Source organism: Leucoraja erinacea, chromosome 5 (assembly GCF_028641065.1).
Source record: "Leucoraja erinacea ecotype New England chromosome 5, Leri_hhj_1, whole genome shotgun sequence".
Taxonomy (NCBI): Eukaryota; Metazoa; Chordata; class Chondrichthyes; order Rajiformes; family Rajidae; genus Leucoraja; species Leucoraja erinaceus.
In genome coordinates this window covers 80,842,529-80,861,029 of record NC_073381.1, presented here as the reverse complement: position 1 = coordinate 80,861,029, position 18,501 = coordinate 80,842,529, and positions in this window count along the sequence as shown.

The following is an 18,501-nucleotide window of genomic DNA, read 5'->3' as shown; positions in this document are numbered from 1 at the left end:
GTCTATGGAGTCCACACTGACCATTCATCACCATGCACACTAACACTATCCAACACACGAGGGACAATTTACAATTATATCAATGCCGATTAATCTACAAACCTGCATGTCTTTGGAGTGTGAGGGGAAACTGGGGCACCCAGAGAAAACCGACGCAGTCACAGGCCTTGGAAGAACATTAAACTCCATACAGACAGCACCCATAGTCAGGATTGAACCCAGATCTCTGGTGTTGTAAGCCAGCAACTTTGTACTTTTCTTATAAAAGCAAGGTGTGTAAAAGGTACACTCACCAAACGCTTCCCAATAAATCGTCCAAAAAATGAATGTAATGAGGCCACTGTATTGAAAAAATGCTCTCATGCAATAACAGTCAAATGTGTGTGAAAGTGCACTTACTGTATTCTAAATGTATGTTTGTCATTACAGGCTGGTGTTATCATTGAGTGATAACCACACAGCCCTGAGCAAAGCATGCTAAACTGCTGAGGCTGCCTTTAGCTCGAATACAGGGAATACTGAGTCTCATCCAGATGTTTCGCTGTCCATGTTACATCTTTGAGAGTTTTTCTAGATATTACAGTTAGAAAAAGTAGGCAGAGAAACTTTGGCTTTTTCACACATAGAGTTGTGAGTGTGGAATTCTCTGCATCATAGAGGCCGGTTCACTGGATAATTTCAAGAGAGAGCTTGATAGGGCTCTTAAAGAGTCAGGGGATATGGGGAGATGGGGGCTGGAATGGGGTACTGATTGTAGATGATCAGTCATGATCACATTCAATGGCGTTGCTGACCCGAAAGGCCGAAAGGCCTACTCCTGCACCTATTATCTATTGTCTATAAAAATGGCCACTTAATTTTGTTTTCATAATATTATTTTAGATATTGTATATTAATATTATGTTAGATATTCAGATACTCCCTTTTCTCCCCTCTCCCATCAGGCAAAATGTGTAGAAGTGTGAAAACGCACACTTCCACATTCAGGGAGTTTCTTCCCAGCTGTTATAAGGCAACGGAATCATCCTACCTTAACCAGAGAGTAGTGTTGAACTGCTATCTACCTCATTGGTGACCCTTCGACTATCCTTGATCGGACATTGCTGGTTTTACCTTGCACTAAACGTTATTCCCTTACGTATCTTTACACTGTTAATGGATCGATTGTAATCACGTATGGTCTTTCTGCTGACTGGTTGGCATGCAACAATAGCTTCTCCCTGTCCAATGTACACAACTATGGTCAAGTTGTTGTAAGTGCAAGGATCTTAGCCCTGTGCTACTTTCTCACCCAGAGAGTTGTGAATCTGTGGAATTCTCTGCCACAGAAGGCAGTGGGGGCCAATTCATTGGATGGTTTCAAGAGAGAGTTAGATTTTGCTCTTTGGACTAACGGAATCAAGGGACCATCAGTCACTGAAAGTAGGCATGCAGGTGCAGCAGGCAGTGAAGGAAGCTGATGGGATGTGGCCTTCATAACAAGGGGAGTTGAGTATAGGAGCAAAGCAGTCCTTCTGCAGTTGTACAGGGCCACAACTGCAGTATTGTTTGCAGTTTTGGTCTCCAAATCTGAGGAAGGACATTCTTGTGATTGAGGGAGTGCAGTGTAGGTTAACAAGGTTAAAAGCCGGGATGGCAGGACTATCATATGTTGATAGAAAGGAGCAGCTGGACGTATACTCTGGAATTTAGAAGGATGAGAGGGGATCTTATTGAAACATATAAAATTATTAAGGGATTGGACACACTAGAGACAGGTAACATGTTCCCAATGATGGGAGAGTCCTGAACCAGGGGCTACAGTTTAAGAATAAGGGATAGGTTATTTAGAATGGAGATGAGGAAAAACCTTTTCACCCAGAGTTGTGAATTTGTGGAATTCTCTGCCTCCAAATTCAGTGAAGACCAATTCTCTGGATGTTTTCAAGAGAGAGTTAGATAGAGCTCTTAAAGACAGGAATCCACGCCGACCAGTCATCACCCTCAGGGGATATGGCAAGAAGGCAGGACCGGGTTACTGATTGTGGACGATCAGCCATGATCATATTGAATGGCGGTGCTGGCTCGAAGGGCCGAATGGCCTACTCCTGCACCTATTTTCTATGTTTCATATAAGTGTACGTGCCAGTAGTTAGAGGCAACACTTAAGCAGCTCCATCATCATGGGCTGAAGGCCATGTTTCTGCACTGTATAAATCTATGACTGTACATCCCTGGAATTGGTCAAGAGAATATCTGAAAAGGCATCCTGATGGTTACACTTAGAGTCAAGTTTTAAAACAGGATCTGTGGGGCTCCAAACTGGACTGGCCTTTCACTATTCTGTACGTTTCAATGACGTCCCTCCTCATTCCTCTGGTGTGAATTCCTCATTCGCTGGCGTAACACCAGCGAGTGCAGGCCCAGTGGTGTCAAACGCTCATCATAGGTTAACCTACTATTTCCTGGGATCATGCCTGTGATCAGGCTGGCGTTGAATGGGCAGGAAAATGCCGAGGAACATTTCAAGCCATGTTCATTCAACAAGGAGGTTTTCCTCATGTGGCTTCAATTGAGGTCCATTTTAAGCAAACTCACCAATTGAACATGTCAGGGTACACAGTGTGTCGTGACTGATGAAATCTCAGCAGTAGCAGGATCATGTTTCACTTAGTTCAAGAAAATTGGATCTACAGTACTTTCCAATTGCTTTCCTGCAGGAGCCATCACTTCTCACTAACACTCTCGCTCTTAATCCTGTCACTTTCAATCCCCAGCATTAAAGGGTAGCTCACAGACCAAGGGCAATGTATACCAGATGTTTCACCTTTGCATGTCAATGCCCTCATATTTCTCTGCGACTTATACAAGTCTCTCTCCATCAGAAATGACCATGGTAATTAACTTCCCATTTTGTGGTCATAACTCATTGTTGCCAGAATAATAAAGCAGCTATGGCAAAATTTAAACGTTTCGTAATCATGTGACCCCCCCCCCCCCCCCGTGGTGAAGGTATACCTTTAAAGGATAAATCATTACAAGAGCCAGGATTTTGCCATAAATGCCATGTGCCTTTTTATGCTTTTTTTGATTATTTCACTAGGATAATGCCTTTTTGACGATCAAGTGCCTAAATCAGCCTTTTTTTTTGCCATTTTGCCAAAAAAAGTCGTGCTATTTTCCCTAGTTGTATCATGATTACAATGATGTTTTCTATGTTAACACATTAATATTAATAAGTTAACAGTATAACTTACAAGAAAGTTAAACCGGGGCCAAACCTGGGGTGCCACCATCACTCGTTCATTCGTTCGTGCTGCTGCCCTCTGGTTCAGTTTTTTTTTCCAAGATCTATTTAAGAAAGAAATGCTGGAAAAATCAAAGGTAGACAAAAAATGCTGGAGAAACTCAGAGGGTGAGGCAGCATCCATGAAGAGAAGGAATTGGCGACGTTTAGGGTCGAGACCCTTCTTCAGACTGATGTGAGGGGGACGAGAAAAAGAAAGGAAGAGGCAGAGACAGCAGGACTAGTAGGAGAGCTGGGAAAGAGAGGGGGAGGAGGGAGAAGACAAAGGCGATCTAAAATTACAGAAGTCAATGTTGATACCGTTGGGGTGTAAACTTCCCAAGCGAAATACCCAAGCTTGTCTCCTCACTACATTTACTGCTGGCTCAAGTCACATACAGTGGCTTGCAAAAGTATTCATACCCCTTGAACTTTTCCACATTTTGTCACGTTACAACCACAAACGTAAATGTATTTTTGGGATTTTATGTGATAGACCAACACAAAGTGGCGCATAATTGTGAAGTGGAAGGAAAATGATACATGGTTTTCAAATTTTTTTACAAATAAAAAACTGAAAAGTGTGGCGTGCAAAAGTATTCAACCCCCTTTACTCTGATACCCCTAAATAAAATCCAGTGCAACCAATTGCCTTCAGAAGTCACCTAATTAGTAAATAGAGTCCACTTGTGTGTAATCTAATCTCAGTATAAATACAGCTGTTCTGTGAAGGCCTCAGAGGTTTGTTAGAGAACATTAGTGAACAAACAGCATCATGAAGCCCAAGGAACACACCAGACAGGTCAGGGATAAAGTTGTGGAGAAGTTTAAAGCAGAGTTAGGTTATAAAAAAATATCCCAAGCTTTGAACATCTCACGGAGCACTGTTCAATCCATCATCCGAAAATGGAAAGAGTATGGTACAACTGCAAACCTACCAAGACATGGCCGTCCACCTAAACTGACAGGCCGGGCAAGGAGAGCATTGATCAGAGAAGCAGCCAAGAGGCCCATGGTAACTCTGGAGGAGCTGCAGAGATCCACAGCTCTGGTGGGAGAATCTGTTCACAGGACAACTATTAGTCGTGCACTCCACAAATTGGGCCTTTATGAAAGAGTGGCAAGAAGAAAGCCATTGTTGGAAAACAGCCATAAGAAGTCCCGTTTGCAGCAAACATGTGGAGGAAGGTGCTCTGGTCAGATGAGACCAGAATTGAAGTTTTTGGCCTAAATGCAAAACGCTATGTGTGGCGGAAAACTAACACTGCACATCACCCTGAACACACCATCCCCAATGTGAAACATGGTGGTGGCAGCATCATGCTGTGGGGATGCTTTTCTTCAGCAGGGACAGGGAAGCTGGTCAGAGTTGATGGGAAGATGGATGGAGCCAAATACAGGGCAATCTTGGAAGAAAACCTGTTAGAGTCTGCAAAGACTTGAGACTGGGGCGGAGGTTCACCTTCCAGCAGGACAACGACCCTAAACATACAGCCAGAGCTACAATGGAATGGTTTAGATCAAAGCATATTCATGTGTTAGAATGGCCCAATCAAAGTGCAGACCTAAATCCAATTGAGAATCTCTGGCCAGACTTGAAAATTGCTGTTCACAGATGCTCTCCATCCAATCTGACTGAGCTTGAGCTATTTTGCAAAGAAGAATGGGCAAAAATTTCAGTCTCTAGATGTGCAAAGCTGGTAGAGACATACCCCAAAAGACTTGCAGCTGTAATTGCAGCGAAAGGTGGTTCTACAAAGTATTGACTCAGGGGGGCTGAATACTTTTGCACGCCACAATTTTCAGTTTTTTATTTGTAAAAATGTTTTAAAACCATGTATCATTTTCCTTCCACTTCACAATCATGCACCACTTTGTGTTGGTCTATCACACAAAATCTCAATAAAATACATTTACGTTTGTGGTTGTAACGTGACAAAATGTGGAAAAGTTCAAGGGGTATGAAAACTTTTGCAAGCCACTGTATCTAGGTTTTTGAGTGATCTGTGCAAGGCATTCATTGATGGTGTGAATTCAACTGTGGAAATTGGAAAACAAATCTCTTATAGGTTTTTTTAGAGAAATACACAGCAGAACATATACCAAGCGAGTCATCATTACAGAGAAATTATGATGACAGCAACTTCAACATTGTTGTGCAGAAAATTAGAGATGAAGTTGCATACAACAAAATATGAATCTCAACAGATGAGACAACCGATGCTGTGGGGGGATATGTTGCCAATGTGGTCATCGGTACACTGGAGGCAGGTCAACCATCAAAGGAGTATTTGTTGACATCGGAAGTATTGGAGAAGTCAAACAGCTCAACTATTGCCCAGTTGTTTACATCTTCACTTGCTGTACTTTGGCCAGAAGGTATAAAACACGAGAATGTTCTTCTGATTGTGACTGGTGCAGCTCCGTACATGAAAAAAGCTGCTCGTGCTCTTAAAGTTTTATTCCCCAAAATGTTGCATTTGACAGGCTTAGCTCAGGGACTTCATAGAATTGCCAAGCACGTACGTAGCTTGTTTCCAAATGCCGATCGCCTAGTTTCCAATGACAAGAAAATCTTCATCAAAGCAGTTGTGCACTTGTTCAAGGAAATGGCACCCAAGATTTCACTACCTCCTCAGCCTGTTTTGACTAGGTGGGGTATTTGGCTCTCTGCTGTACTCTACTATGCTGCAAATTCTGAAAAGATAAAATAAATCGTCAACTGTTTTGAAGAAGAATCTGCTCCAGTCAGGATCGTCAGTGAAATCATGCAGAAAAAGTCCCTCCACTGCGATCTTGTGTTTATTACTTCCAATTATGCAAACTTCCCACAAGCTATCACTTCCCTTGAGAAACGTGGCGCAACATTAGTGAATAACTTGCAGGTTTTCAACAAAGTAACTGACGATATTCGTAAAATTCCTGGCGATGTAGGTAAAGACATACAAGGAAAATATGAGAGTGATTTTAGCTAACAAAGATCTGGAAGGAATACAAAACATAGCTAAAGTTCTCAAAGGTAGTTGTAATGCACAAGATATCGACATGAACATAGTCTCTGTAGCTTGTTTCGGGTATGCACCAGTGACCTCCAGGTTCAGAAATATCTACTTCCCCATAGCCATCAGGCTATTGAGCTCAACTGAAACAAATCTCTGAACACTAATAGACCATTATCTGTTTATTTGCACTTCATCTGCTTATTTATTCATGTGTGTACATATTTATACTAGACTAAGTGGGACCCGTTGGGTCACATGTTCACATGGGAGGGCTGGTCCCCGACGCAATATTCCACTCCACTAGTTCCAATATTGGTGGCCAGTGGGGGGGCTTTCTGGAGCGCTGGTATGGGTGTTGTTGGCTGCAGGGACTACTGGTCTCCATAGGGCTAGTATGGATATTGTGGGCCAAATGGATTGTTGGGGTGGCTGTTCAGTCCCTGAAGTCTGATGTGCTGGCAGCTCACTCACGGCTGGTGGGCTGGCAGTTGACTCACGGCTAATCCTTGAAATTCCATTTCAAGCAGAGTGCAAGGCCACCAAATTCATATCCATTTTCCTACCATTTTAAGGAAGGTGCAAGGCCACCAAATTCAAATGCAGTTTCATACCATTTCATGCAGGGTGCAACGACACCACATTCAAATACAGTTTCATACCATTTCAAGCATGGTGAAACCACCATAAAACCACACAAAACACCACACTCACAGTTCAGTAGACATTCAGTGTGTTCAGTTGATTCACAGCTCCAACAGTTGTGACCTCTCCCTCCCCCATCATGCAGAGACTGAGCCACACCCACACTTCCGGGTTTTATAATCCCTCCCCCTCCCACCTGTAAAGGTGTGGCCTTCATGGCATGATTGACAGGAGAGAGATTCTCAACATTTTTAAACACTAATAACACTTTTATTTTTCATTATTGGGAAAAATCCTCTGCACGTGATGAGCGGAGGGGGACTGAGTAAGATGGCCAAAAATCACAGCCATATGTGGTAGTGTTTTATCTAAAATCAATATAGTGCAAACACGAAGTTGTCAAGTTTAGACAAACAACCATTTGCAGGGCCTTTTCACTTCATCCCAAACCCCCCAAGCAACCATTTGCAGTGTCTTTTTACTTCAACCCAAAACCCCCAAGCAACCATTTCCTGTGCCTTTTCACTTCATCCCAAAACCCCCAAGCAACCATTTGCAGTATCTTTTCACTTCAACCCAAAACCCCCAAGCAACCATTTGCAATGCCTTTTTACTTCAACCCAAAACCCCCAAACAACCATTTGCAGTGCCTTTTTACTTCAACCCAACCCCCCCCCAAATTTGCAATGCCTTTTTACTTGCAACCATTTGCAGTGCCTTTTTACTTCAACCCAAAACCCTCAAACAACCATTTGCAGTGCCTTTTCACTTCAAACTATCCATATTTTCATTTTCAAACCACCCAAGGGCACTCACAGTTGATTTGCAGTGCCAGTGTTTTACTTCACCCCTCGTCCCCTCAAACAACCACTTGAGTGTGCCACACACTTCAAACTATCCATATTTTCATTTTCAAACCACATTAGGGGCACTCACAGAGAGAGTAGACATGTGTTCAAACATTAATTATCTCAGATTTTTCAGAGAGATATGACCCTCTGCTTCAGTCCGGCATCTTGAGCGAGACTTGAGTGAAACACACCACGTTTTGGGTTTTATAGTCCCATCGCCCTCCCAAAAGCAGGGGATCTTACTTTTAGCAATATAGATAATGGCACATTGATATGATTTGTTCTGTATTCGTGCCTACTATATTGTTGTGCTGATGCAAAGCAAGAATTTCATTGTCCTATCTGGGACATATGACAATAAACTCCCTTGACTTGACTTGACTTGACTTGACGATAATAGACAGGAAGAAGCTATTCCTGAGTATGGCAGTGCGCACTTTCAAGCTTCTGTCTGTATTTGGTTTAGTTTAGAGATACAGTGCGGCAACAGGCTCTTCGGCCCACCGAGTCCATGCCAACCAGTGATCCCTGCACATTAACATTACCCAACATACGCTGTACATCTTTAGAGTGTGGGAGGAAACCGAAGATCTCGGAGAAAACCCACATGGTCATGGGGAGAATGTACAAACTCCATACAGACAGCACCTGCAATCAGGATCGAACCCTGGTCTCCATTTTAATCCAGCCTAACTGCAGCTGGCAACACATGTGACCCGTGAATGCAGGAGCCTGGTTTGATAGCCAAATTTTGTTTGGACACGTTAATAGTTTTGTTCCAAAGATAGACACAAAAAACTGGAGAAACTCAGCGGATCAGACAACATCTCTGGAGAAAAGGAATAGGTGACGTCTTGGGTCGGGTCCCTTCTGCAGACTGGGTTTGCTTTTCCAGAGAAAACAATTCAAACGTGTCCAATCTTGCTGTGCGACCAAAGAAGGGCTATGTTCCAAATGTGGCCTAACCAAAGTGGTATAAAACAGCATCACGGCAGAAAACTGATACATCAATAGCACACTTTGGTGCACTACTTCACAAACCATCAATCAGTCTGAAGAAGGGCCTCGACCCAAAACGTCATCTACTCCTTTTCTTCAGAGATGCTGCCTCACCCGCTGAATTACCCCAGCGTTTTATGTCTATCTGTGAAACCAGCATCTCCTGTTCCTTCCTACACTTAATAGTTTTGTTGCTCCCTCGTTCTATCCATTATAATAACCAGGGAAATCATTGCTAAATCCTGGCCCTCCACACTGTATTGCAACTGTGATTCCACGGGATTGTTTGATACACAGCTGTAGTTGGTCCCTGTGGACTATTTTTGACCCAGAATTTCCAAACATGCTTTGCTACTAAAGTGATGAGATAGATTTACAGCAGCTGTGATTACACTGCACGCTGGATTTTGTGTTGGTGAGCAACCCATAAAATGTAAAAATTAGCCCATGAAATAACATGGATCAGTCTGTGGGCTGAAGTGGAAAGAAACTAGACCTGAATTCTAGGTAGCGTGGTCTCAGGGGACTACCAAGTGAATTTGATCTTGCAACGTAGTATATTCTCAAAATCAAGGCTGTAATATTCATTCATGGATCAGATCTTGAGTTTGTTTCACTGAGTATCAAGACGGAACTACCATGGAACAACTGACTGCCTGGATTATTTGTTCAGCACTATAAAGAAGCTTGTCCCAATTTAGAGAATATTGGTGTTGCTTCATTGAACTTCTACACTCACGGTTCTACTAAATTTTCCTAAACGAGTTGCGGTTCAACTGGTTTAGAACAGTTTGGAGAGATGGTTTTGCTGGTTTGAAATCAACCTCAGCAGACAGAGATACATTGCGGAAACAGGCATTTCGGCCCACCAGGTCCGCGCCGACCAGCGATCCCCCTTCATACTCGAACTATCCCACACAAACTAGGTACAATTTACAATTTTACCAAAGCCAATCAACCGACATATCTGTACGTCTTTGGAGTGTGGGAGGAAATAGGAGCACCAGGGTAAAACTCATGCAGTCACGGGGAGAACGTACAAACTCTGTACAGACAGCACCCGTACAGGAAACCGGGTCTCTGGCACTGTAAGACAGCAACTCTACCGCTGCTCACAGTTGTCAAGCTGGAAAAGGTGCAAAAAAATTTAGGAGGATGTTGCCAGGACTCAAGGGTCTGAGCTATAAGGTGAGCAGACTGGGACTCTATTCCTTGGAGCGCAGGAGAATGAGGGGTGATCTACTAGAAGTGTACAAAATCGTGTACCCAAATCACGCCCAATTTATTTTATGATTTTTTTTTAAGCTAAATTGCTTCCACTTGGGTTTCACTCACAAGATTCAGAGATTTCAGGAGAAGCACAAGTGAAAGCAATTACGTTTTAAACATTTTAATAAGATAAATCGGTAGAACTAAATCCATGATATATTCAATTCTTTATTAATTTCAGGATAAAGTAGGTTGTAAAATGCAATTTATGATGGAGCAATGACTCGCTGGAATGATATTGGTATTTTTTTAGCATCCATTATTTTGCTAGTATAGGACTGTCAAAACCTATATTGATTTATCAATGGATTTATTCTTGAAATGAAGTTGATTCCAATGTTAATTTTTTGGTTTTCGTTGAATGACTATAACGGGCACTGAAAAAGGTTATAAAGTGACTTTGTAAATATTTTTATTTGTGAGAGATTTGATATACAGGCATTTGGATAGACGGGTTGATGAGAGTCAGTCCACATGGCTTTGTATGTGGGAGATTGCACCTTATGAATCTGATTGAGATTTTTGAAGAAGTAACTACATTGTCTATTTTGACTTCAGTAAGGCATTTGATAAAGGGCCTGTCCCACCATACGAGTTTACCCAAGAGTTCTCCCGAGTTTAAAAAAATTAAACTCGTGGTAAGTACGTAGAATGTACGTACCGTGTACGTCGGAGCTTGGGACATCTCTTAGCGGCTCGTAACGCTAACGGCAGGTACTCGGGAAACGCGGTAAGCTTGTGAAGTTTTTTCACCATGCTGAAAAATGTCCACGAGAGCCCCAAGTACCTACAAGCGGCTATTACGGTAATTCTCCGAGTTTGAATCCGGGGAAACTCGGGGGAACTCTTGAATTACCTCGTACAGTGGGACAAGCCCTTAAGCATCCGCAGGATAGGCTGCTTTGGAAGGCTAGATTGGAATCTTTGCATGTGATCACTCTTTGCAAGTGATCCAGGGAAAGATTGCCGACTGGATGGAGAATTGGCTTCATGAAAGGAAGCAGAGGGTGAATGGTAGAAGTTTGTTTTACAGCTGGTGACCTATGACTAGCGCCTCAGGGATCGGTGGAGATGGGATGGGGTATTGATAAAGCTCCCCACTCTTACCCTGGATAGTTTGCACTCTGCGCTCCTATCTGCTGAGAATACCACAGCAAGCAGTGTTACCAAAGCAAGATCCTTTGTTGATAGAAAGCCGGCTTGTCCAGATTGGCTTGGCAGCTTCAGAGGTTACTGGACTTGCTGGAAAGGGCACAGAGAAGATTTACGGGGATGTTGCCAGCACTCGAGGGCCTGAGCTGTTGGCAGAGGTTGAGCAGGCTGGGACTCTATTCCTTTGAGCGCAGGAGGATGAGGGCTGATTCTAAAGAGGTGTACAAGATCATGAGAGGAATAGATCAGGTAAACGCACAGTCTCTCCCAGTGCAGGGGAATCGAGAACCAGACACATAGGTTTCAGGTGAGGGGGGGAAAGATTTAATAGGAATCTGAGGGGTAATTCTTTACACAAAGGGTGGTGGGTGTGTGGAACGAGCTACCAGAGGGGGTAGTTGAGGCAGGTACAATTGCTATGTTTAAGAAACATTTGGACAGGTACATGAATTGGACAGGTTTAGAAGGATATGGCCAAACGCGGGCATGTGGTAGTAGTGTCGATGGGACATGTTGGCCAGTGTGGGTGTTAATTCTGGCCAGGACAGGACACTAAAATTAAGTGAAGGCTTCTGGGCTGTTTGGCCATTTGGTCAATTTAAATGGGCCTTCTGCAGAAATGTGACAAGCTGCAGAATGGTGCCAGTTTGTCTAGAGCCTAGATAAGAGTTGCAGGAAGAGAGTGGAGATTCTGAAGATTCTGACAATTAGGTGTAAATTGCATGGAATGGATTGGGTGAATGCAAACCAGTCTTCAGTCCGAAGAAGGGTTTCGGCCCGAAACGTTACCTATCTCCTTCGCTCCATAGATGCTGCTGCTCCCCGCTGAGTTTCTCCAGCATTTTTGTGTACCTTCGATTTTCCAGCATCTGCAGTTCCTTCTTGATACACATGGCAAATATTGTTGCAAAGCTTTACTTTGCTAGATGTTGATGGGGTTAAGTGTTGAGCCTTGTCTGGGTTTCTTGAATATCTAGGTACATGTTGAATAATTCATCTCTTTTAAGTTGCATCTAGAAACTTTGTCAGATACTTTGTATTAGTCACTGTAATATTGAGTTAGGAAAATGTCTATCATGCACTGTGTTAATCGATATCTGTTATTGGACTGTATAGAGACCACCCCCATGTAGTTCGGCCCCTCAAGGTTCGGGGACCTATAAAAGGCTGCTCCCACGAGGTCCTGTGCAAAGATCTTATAGGATCTTTGGTCCTGTGTTGATCTTCTGTGAGAACATTTGGGACTGTGTGACCTTCTGGAGTGTCTCTCCTTGAACGAGGCTAGGAGGGCTTGGCCAGGCAGATACGAGGATCAAACCTGCAGTGGTTAGATATAGTGGGGAACTGTTATTGTGTTTTTCCAAAATAAAGTTTAGATGCGCAAGTGCTTGACTCAGTATTTTATTGACTGAAACTAGACTGGGGAAAACTTAGAACAAGCTATTTACATGGGCAAGTTGGGCTGCAGGACCTGTTACCACGCTGTGTGACTATGACTCTATGCTCTCCCAAGCAGAGATGCTGAGGTTTGCCGGCCATGAGCTACTGCCAAGCCCTTGACTGAATTCCAGAGACCGAGTGATTTACTTGTAGATTTAGCGAGAGGACAAAAATTGTGTTAATTTTTTTTGGAGCAGTGACCCAGAAGCATCAACATTTCCATGAAGTGTGATGGATGGGTTTCAAAATCCAGCAAATTAAATGTCCACTTCCATTATTTGTCATTGTCATTGTCACTGATGCAGCTATATTAAAGATTTCTCAGTTCCAATATTTATATTGAAGCAACTTGCGTCTATGGTCCTGCTTAGAATAGCTTAATTTAAAATATTCTGGAAAATAAGATCCTGTCAGCTTTTCAATCTGATGGACAACGTTTCCAGTGTAACAGAAAAATGCACCCTTTGATATAAAAAAAGCACTTGTTATGATCTTTCTCAAGGAATGCCTTTTTCTTGGGACTAGAAACATTTCATCTGCAGTACGCAGTGCCCAAACAAACATTCCAATACCTTATAAACATTTGAAAAGTGATGCTTTAATTCCCCTATCCACATAATACATTCCAGTGTGTGAATGAGCTAACCTGAACTAAATCAATGAATTCTTCATATCGTGTCCATGTGTTTTAATCCGATGCCTGGTTATTTTGGGAAATGTATCTGCTTTAAATGGACAACTAATGTGCTCAATTGCTCTGAATGTCACGTTCATATGAAGATGCCCGGTGCAGTAGTTTGTCCTGGTTGAAAATGGACCCTGAGGTTACATCTTCTGAGGTAAACATGCAGGTCCAGTAGGCAGTGAAGAAAGCTAATGGCATTACGAGAGGATTCAAACTCGGGAGCAAGGAGATCCTATTGCAGTTGTACGGGGCTCTGGTGAGACTGCACCTGGAGTATTGGGTGCAATTTTGGTCTCCTATTTAAGGGAGGAAATTATTGCTATTGAGTGCAGCGTAAGTTCACTAAAATTCCTGGGATGGTAGGACTGAAATATGATAAAAGAATGGGTCGACTGGGCTTGTTTTCACTGGGATTTAGGATGAGAAGGGATCCTATAGAAAGATATAACATTCTTAAATGACAGGCTAGATGCAGGAAAAATGGTCCCGATGTTGGGGGAGTCCAGACCAGGGGTTACTGTTTAAGAATAAGAGGTAGGCAATTTAGGACTGAGATGGGGAAAAATCTTTTTCACCTAGATAGTTGTGAATCTGTGGATGTTTTCAAGACAGTTAGATTTAGCTCTAAGGGCTAAGTGAATCAAGGGATATGGGGGGGGGGGGGGGGGGGGGGGGGAGAAGCAAGAACGGGGTACTGATTTTAGATGATCAGCCATAATCATATTGAATGGTGGTGCTGGCTCGAATGGCTGAATGGCCCACTCCTGCACCTATTTTTCTATGTTTCTATAATTATATAGATGAGCTCAATAATCTGAAGAAGGGTCTCCCCATTCTCTCTACAAATGTTACCTGAACCTCTTAGAGGGATATGGGCCAAGTGCATGCAGGTGGGAGTAGATTAGATGGAGCATACATTTGGTGTTGTTTTATTTATTGTCATGTGTACCGAGGTACGGTGAAAAGCTTTTGTTGCATGGTAACCAGTCAGCAGGAAAATAATGTTGGGCGTGTTGGTTGTCAAGGACAAGTTAGGCCAGAGAGCCTGTTTCCGCGCTGTATGCTTCTATGACTCTATGACCTGTTGAGTTCCTCCAACACTTTACTCAAGATTCCAGCATCTGCAGTTCCTCATGTCTCCATAAATTCAATTTTGTTCTGCTCAATTTTTCCCTCTCTTGCAAAGTTCTCATTGCAAAGAGGCAGATAACTCTCTTGGGGAATTCTACTGCTTCTCATTATGGCCTCGATGGCTGGCTGTTGGATTGATTCTCTCTTCATTCAACATCTATCCACAGAAGCCAAAGGCTCTTGTCAATCAGGGAAATACGGTATACAACTTTGCAACTTTAGAAACACTTGGGATGAAAGGGGGGGGGGGGGGGGGGGGGGGGGGGGGGGATTTTTGCAATTTATGGTCAGCATGTTTGGAACTTCTCCAGTTGGCCACAAAAATTCCAAACTTGCATGAACTTGGCTGCAAACTGTGTGTCCTATTTTATTTCACCACACCAGTTTTGATGCAATATGGATGGATGGCTTGTGAAGCTTTTGTGGGGGCATTTGCAAGTCAATGTGGCTCTGGAAGCATACACTGCCATGCATTTCCATTCCTAGTAGTACAAGTGGTGGGTGTATGGAACAAGCTGCCAGAGGAGGTAGTTGAGGCAGGGACTGCCCCAACATTTAAGAAACAGTTAGATAGGTACATGGATAGGGCAGGTTTGGACGGATATGGTCCAAACGCAGGCAGGTGGGACTAGTGTAGCTGTGACATGTTGGCCGGTGTGAGCAAGTTGGGCTGAAGGTCCTGTTTCCACACTTTATCACTCTATGACTATGACTCTCGTCAAGAAATATATGCTGAAGATTGACACAAAATGCTGGAGTAACACAACGGGTCAGGCAGCATCTCTGGAGAGAAGGAATGGATGACAATTTGCATTGAGACCCTTCTTCAGAGTGAGAGCCAGGGGAGGGGGAGTCTAGAGCTATGGAAGGATAAAGTATGCAAACGACAGATCAAAGTTGACGATGATAAGCAAATGGAAAATGTTTCATTGTTAGCTGAGGGGAAGGTAACAAGGATGCATACAATCATTAAAATTAATCAGAAGGCTATTAATATATAGGCTGTTGCAATGCAGCCTTTACATGGTCACTATTTGTGAGAGTTTCTATTGTTTAAAGATTGGCGTCGGTATTGATTTTTTATTGTCAAGTGTACAGTGAACAAAATTGTTTCTGCGTGCTATCCAAGCAAACACAGGTAGTTTAGTTTAGTTTAGAGATACAGCGCGGAAACAGGCCCTTCATCCCACCGAGTCCACGCTAACCAGCGATCTCTGCACACTAACACTATCCTACACACACTAGGGACAATTTACAATTTTAACAAGCCAATTAACCCACAAACCTGTACATCTTTGCAGTGTGGGAGGAAACCAGAGCGCCCAGAGAAAACCCACGCAGGTCACGGGGAGAACGTACAAACTCCGTACAGACAAGCACCCGTAGTCAGGATCGAACCTGGGTCTCTGCCACCAGCGATGTTTACGCTAGTGGGAGAGTCTAGAACCAGAGGGTACAGTTTCAGAATAAAAGGATGTACCTTCAGAAAGGAGATGAGGAGGAATTTATTTAGTCAGAGGGTGGTAAATCTGGAATTCATTACTACACATGGCAGTGGAGGCCAAGTCATTGGGTTTTTAAAGCGGCGTTTGACAGCTTCTTGATTAATAAGGGTATCAAACAGCCAACCATGTCATTTCTGGGTGCCCACTCTACCACCCACCAAATGGAGCTCAGGGCCTGGCAGGCATTGACGCAGAGACAACAACCTGGCTGCTCAGCACCTGCTTGAGATCTAACTATTACTTTGGTTTATGTTTCATTTGCAAGAAGAAGATCAAAGGTTATGGGGAGAAGGCAGGGGAATGGGGTTGAGGGGAATGAGGCCCTTATAGGTGATGTGTTGGGTTGGGACCCTGCTTCAGACTGCAAAGAAGGGCCCCAATCCAAAATGTCACGTATCCATGTTCTCCAACGATACCACTTGACCTGCTGAGTGACTCTAGCATTGCGTGTTTTCTTTTCAAAACCAACATCTGCAGTTCCTCGTGTCTGCGAATAATTATTAATGTTTTTTTTTCCAATCCAGATTAATTGGTAATAGTAGGCCTCAATAAAAGGTACAGCTGCCCTGATATATATTACTTTCATTATGATTTGATTGTAGCACGACCTCCAAAAACAACACTGGATGTATTGAACTTTATATGGTATTTCCCTGAAGTACAAGATCTCATATTCCTAATACCTCAAGATTTTTTTTAATACCTCTGCATTAATATTCTATTCTGCAGTACTTAATATTTTCCATCAAGTAGTAATTCATTTAACACCATAACTAAGTCAGCCCTTCCCAAGGGGAGGTTTTGCCAGAATCCAGGGCGACACGGTAGCGCAGAGGAAGAGTTGCTGCCTTACAGCGCTTACAGTGCCAGAGACCTGAGTTTGATCCTGACTACGGGTGCTGTCTGTACAGAGTTTGTAGGTTCTCCCTGTGACCTTGTACCTTGTACTTTGTACCTTCCGACGAGTCCACCAGGGACTATACTGGAAGATGGGCAATTTTCTACCGGACAATTTTTACATTCTTATCAAGCCAATTAGTCAAGTCAATTAACCTACAAACCTGTGCCTCTTTGGAGTGTGGGAGGAAACAGAAGATCCCAAAGAAAACCCACGCAGGTCACGGGGAGAATGTACAAATTCCGTGCAGACAGCGCCCGTAGTCGGGATCGAACCCGGGTCTCCGCCGCTGTATTTTGTTGTAAGGCAGCAACTCTACCACTGTGCCACCATGACTGACCTGCATGGGTTTTCTCCGATATCTTTGTTTTCCTCCCACACTCCAAAGACGTAAGGGTTTGTAGGTTAATTGTCTTGGTGTAAATGTAAAAAATGCCCTTAGAGTGTGTAAGATAGTGTTAATGTGCGGGGATCGCTAGTCGATGCAGACTAGTTGGGCTGAAGAAACTTGTTTCCATGCTGTGTCTTTAAACTGAACTAAACTAAACTAAACTTGAAGTGTGTTGATCTGATTCATGTGTATTATCTGAACACATATTGGTTCTTCAGTATAATATGGGCTGGTGCGATTCTGATGCAAGGTTGTTTTTCCTCAATGTTGAAACATATGCGACTTGGCAGAACCATAGCAAAAATAGCCCCCCTGCTGCTAAAATATTTGAAGCTAGTGGCATGGGCTGAAAACAAGAGATACAGCTCGTAAATCAGTGCAAAAGATATGGAATAAATGTAATGGGAAGTGATCATTCATCTCTCAAGTTTTAAACACAGGGCTAAACTAGATATTAAATGAAACCTATTCGTTTGGTTTAATTTAGAGATGCAGCACGGAAACAGGCCCTTCGGCCCACCAAGTCTGCACTGGCTAGCGATCCCCGCACATTAACACTACCCTATACACAATAGGGACAATTTACATTCACACCAAGCCAATTAACCTACAAACCTGTGTGTCTTTGGAGTGTGGCAGGAAACCGAAGATCTCAGAGAATACCCATACAGGTCATAGGGAGAACGTGCAAACTCCATGCAGACAGCACCCATAGTCAGGATCAAACCCAGGTCTGTGGTGTTGTAAGGCAGTAGCTCCACCACCACAGCACCGTGCCACCATATTCTCGTTTTGCATTCTAGTGTGACTGGCAAAAACTGGAATAAGGTTCATTAGTTCATAAATTCTTTGAGCAGAATTAGGCCATTGAGCCCATCAAGTCTACTCTGCAAGTCTATTTAATCAATGGCTGATCTACCTTTCCCTCTCAACCCCATTCTCCCGCCTTCTCCCCATAACCCCTGACACTCGTACAAATCGCGAATCTGTCAATCTCCGCATTGAAAATACTCTTAAAAGGTTAAACGTTCCTCCTGCTAATACCTGAATATGTTTTAATGTGGGCTGAAAGTTGATCCAAATTGCTCTGTGGAACTCAGCATGTGCAATAGCAAGGAAGTAGGTGGGTTTTGGGAGCGGCTGAAGGCCAGGATAAACACAGTGAAGGAAATCAGTGGGCAAGGGGATAAGTTGTTTCAGTCGCCTTGCAATTATTTCCTTATTTTTAAAAAAAATGCAATTTACAGGAACACTGAAAGATTTCTTTGCAA